Source organism: Poecilia reticulata, linkage group LG19 (assembly GCF_000633615.1).
Source record: "Poecilia reticulata strain Guanapo linkage group LG19, Guppy_female_1.0+MT, whole genome shotgun sequence".
Taxonomy (NCBI): domain Eukaryota; kingdom Metazoa; phylum Chordata; class Actinopteri; order Cyprinodontiformes; family Poeciliidae; genus Poecilia; species Poecilia reticulata.
Window position 1 is genome coordinate 396062 of NC_024349.1, and position 4345 is coordinate 400406.

At 43.7% G+C, this 4345-nt stretch overlaps 2 protein-coding genes across 2 annotated transcripts in view; one reads left to right on the forward strand and one right to left on the reverse strand.

The window, feature by feature from the left end:
• hbae4 (hemoglobin alpha embryonic-4) overlaps nucleotides 1-4345 on the reverse strand; it is a 20313-nt gene that overhangs the window by 4358 nt on the left and 11610 nt on the right. The window lies entirely within an intron of this gene.
• LOC108167259 (inactive rhomboid protein 1-like) overlaps nucleotides 1597-4345 on the forward strand; it is a 20212-nt gene continuing 17463 nt past the window's right edge. Inside the window, exon 1 of the mRNA XM_017310677.1 lies at nucleotides 1597-2333. The gene's annotated coding sequence lies outside the window, so the exon portion shown is untranslated. The remainder of the gene's footprint in view (nucleotides 2334-4345) is intronic.

Genomic DNA, 4345 nt, shown 5'->3' on the forward strand with positions numbered 1-4345 from the left:
ACCTTTAGTTACATTATCTCACATGAAGAAGCTCCTTGAATAAAATACCAGAAAGCAGAACAACATTATTCTGATTATTATGGGTTAATTATGTGGKGAACTGCTGRAGCTTATGGCTTTTTATTCTTTTCAAATATGTAACCAAATATGTTTTCAAGGGTTTTTTAGATAAAAATGCTTCTRTTYATGAATATTTTCTTTTCTGCTTGCTAYCACTGCACCATATTGTTTTTATATTGATAATAACATAAGAGACTACAGATGAAAACTAGCATTGATGGCTAACTGGCATATTTTGTAATGAGYATTTTGYTTWTGAAATAAATAAACAACATTCATGTTGTCAACACTTGACAACAACAAAAGACACTCAGACGTCAACATATTTATGTTTTAAAACATCTTTTACTAACTTTAAATGTTAAAATAAGGACATTTTAACTTCAGGAGAGAAACAAACGTAAACATTGCTGAGCAGATAAAGTCGGCCATCTGCAGGGTGGAGCGTGTGAAGCATCTCATAACACTGAGGATCTTYGCTCTGTCCGACCTGCTGACCCCAACTTCGGTTCAAACTCCTGCAACTTCCAGTATTTGGATTAAACATGACCCAGCAGGTTTTACAGTGTAGACTGGAGAAAACCTCAAAATGAGCAGAACATCAGCAACTTTTCAGTAAATGCATCAAAGCAGAAAAACATGATTTTTTTCTTGTTTTCTAACAATAAATTTCCTGAACTAATGTTGAGTTAATCAGTTTGATGTGTTGCTGATCAAAGTTTAGAGTTTCTACAGGAGAGGCTGTGGGTGGGAGAGAGAGATAACCTCGTGTCCTGAACCCGCCCGCCCTGCATCACCCCCCAGCAGATAGGAGAGAATAGAAACTCTTTTCTGTTCGGTTGTTAAAGTCTTGGATGGAGGATTCACTAAACAAGAATGGCCTGGACTCAGAATCCCAGCCTGGAGCTGGAGCGATTCCTCTGAGCGCAGGTTGTAACGTTAACCAGTTTAATGATAATGAACCCAAACTGTTGCTGTTCAGTTTTACTGTTAGCTAAAAGCTGCAGGTAGCCTGGCGCTGAAACAGGCCTGACCTGGAAAACACTGGAAGAATTTGGTGCTTCATAAAAACAGACACTGCAAACTGATAACTGTGGGATATTATGTGTTAAAAATAAATAAATATGGAGAATCTTTTTTCTATGGCATCAAATTCCATTTAGTTTGGGGGGAAAAAAGCAACAAAATAAAGTAATTTCTCATCCTTCAAGGGACCCAGATGGATATTTGCCATTTAAAGTTCAAAGGTCAAACACAGGAGCCTCAACCCGACCTGTTCCCCACCGTTATACTTTAATTGAACCATTACACTTCAGCACCACATAAAGGTTCATCCTCATCTGAACCTCCATGACGGATTAGATTATTTTTCTACAGATGCTGTATTCAGCCACCAGAGGGCAGCAGAGAAACGCACAGCAGCTGATTATTGTAGATTTAAAAATCGAAGCTCAGAACATTTCAGAAAAAACCTGGGACATTTCTGAGCTCAAGAAGGCAAAAACTTTCAACTTTTGTAAGTCAGAAATTTTCCAAAAGTAAAAAAATCTTTGACTTTACAAACTCAGAACATTTCCAAGTTATTTCTAGGAAATTGATGAGATTAATGTCAAAATTTACTCTATTTTCAATCTACAATGGGCTTAATAAACACCAGTCACATTACARACAACTCAAGTATTTCTCTATCCACTTCATAAATCATATTTTATGTCTGCCTCTGGGTGACGCTGTGAATTTTGATTTCTTTTTACATATTTGCAGAAACATCAACATTTTCTCACTTTGTCTATTGTATAAGTAATGTTGCAACAAACAACGAACTTAGTCTGAATGGGGGAATTGTTCTTGTTGTTACTTTCAGACTGAAAATGTTTGCTGTTGGGCAGAAAAATCCCCTGAAGTCCGTTTAAATAACGTTGTGCAGACATTCCTGCAGCTCCCCTGTTTGGCCGCTGGGTGTCGCTGGGGGAGCGGCCACCGCCTCCTCCAGCGGCGGCCAGCTGGTGCAGCTTCAGCGGGGAGAGGATCGCAGTTAGACCGAAACTCCGACGCACCAGAGAGCCGAGGAGCTCCGAGCATCCAGACGTTTCTGCCCGCTTCTTCGTTGGTTTTATTTCCAGCTTCCAGCGCGCGCTTGAAAGCAGCAGCCGTCCTCGCGCTCCTCGTGATGAGGCTGGAGGAGCGTCTGAAGTGACCGCCAGGTGTTCGCGCCTCACCGGTGGAGGACTTCCGGCCCGGACCGGGGGACCAGAACCGGACTCAGCTGGAAGGTGAGCGGGGAGAGCCGCTCCTCACCCCGGCTCTGGGTGGGGGGAGACCCGCGCTAAGTGTGGGCTTTTCCACAGCTGGAGGTGCTGCAAGATACCTGATAGTTACAGGTGTGTGTGTGTGTGTGTGTCTCTGTGTGTGTGTGTGTGTGTGTCTCTCTCTGACTCTTCATTTTGGATTTTTGGGTGATATTGATCTATAAAGGCTGCTCTGCTGTTGAAGGAAATCCCCCTGAGGCCATTTGACCTCTGACCTTTTTACTCAAGGATTTGTCTGTAACTTCCTGTTTGGGAAGAGGAGAGGAAGCGGGAAACATCTGGCCGACACACAAACACCTGGATCAGCTGCAGTGGCTGTACGTTCGCGTAGGAAGTGATTTAAACCTGGAAGTTGAATTCTGGAGCTCCTGCCATGCAGGATCCCGGCTGGTTTTGGATTCTTGATCCCGGCTGGTTTTGGATTCTTGATCTCGGCTGGTTTTGGATTCTTGAACCCGGCTGGTTTTGGATTCTTGATCCCGGCTGGTTTTGGATTCTTGAACCCGGCTGGTTTTGGTTTCTTAGCGTTTGGTTGTTCATGAGTTCAGGTTGTTCTCTCCGGCTGCTTCAGATGGGTCTGGTGTGAGGGTACGGTGGGGGACTGGTGATGCTGTGGGCCTGTTTCTCCACTCAGGGAACTTTGTTCAGCTCTTCTAAAAACACAAACATTAAATGAGAGCATGAAACTATCACAGAGTCAGACAGGAAACGGACCTCAGATCCACATAGAAACAGTTTTTACTCCACGTATTCTGACAGGTTAGATTTTCATAGATGTTCCTTATTTAAGGGCCGGTTTTAGTTCCTTCTGGAAAGACTCAGAACAATTAAAAGATTTAACGACAGGAAGGAAAAACAGTTCTTTGGCGCTCGGCAGCTGATTTGAGCTGAGATTTGATGTGAACTCGATACCTGATGGCTGATGCTCGGCCCCGGGGCCCGACGCTGAGAGCAGGTCGGGAAAGGGTTCTGTCCTGGAGAGCCGAAGGATGTGGGTGGAGAAGGGGCTGTGGTGGGTGTGGATCCTTTATGCAGAGCCTGATTGCTGATTGGACGCGCCGGGTGAGGTCCAGCGCTGAGGTCAGAGATGAGCCTGACGCCGATGGGCGAACGGAGGGGGCGGAGTCTTCCAGCCTGAACTTTTGCTATCAGCTCCCTGTCAAATCAACATTTTTATGTTTTTCCCTCATCAGAATGAAACCTGCAGTGTTGCTTCGATTCGTTATTGTTTGAGAAATCCTCTAATCTCCATGGCAACCATTCAGTTGTTTAAACGCCCGGGTGGACCTAGTCCCGCCTCCGAGGCTCAGCTCCTCCAGACTAGCCAGCAGCAATTAGCAAACATCAGCTGAGCTCCTTATAGCAGCTGCAGCTCAGAGCGACGCTGATAGAAACATCAATAGAGGAGCCATGTTGGGACAACTTCCTGGGGGCGGAGCTTCAGAAAGAGCAGGAGTTCTTAAAGAGACAGAGACCCAATTTCAAAATGTTAAATCAGGAAGTCTAATTTATTTTAAGTATTATATATATATATATATATATAATATTTAATTATGCTACAAAATGACACTTTGTGCCTGGAAAACATAAAATTCTGCCCCACTAAGATAAACGATGAATTCATCTGAACCTGATGCAGTTTTTTTAATGAATCTGAAGCCGATTTATTTACCGCTCATAATCAGATAACATTCTCATGTTTACATGAGTTAATTATTCAGGAAGTAAAAGCATTAGATAAACTTTGTGAGAGACTCATAATCCATAGTAATCCCATAATAATCCCAGGGAAGACGGAGACAGATTTACAGGTCTGACGTCAAAAACAGAAGCTGAACTGCAGCAGGAAGCTGATTTCCTCCAGAACCACAGTGTGAAAACTCTGCAGCATTTCTGCAGATTTTTACAACTTTATTTTGTTCTGCTGCAGCGTCCTGCTGCTGCAGCGTCCTGCTGCTGCTGCATCCTGTTGCTGC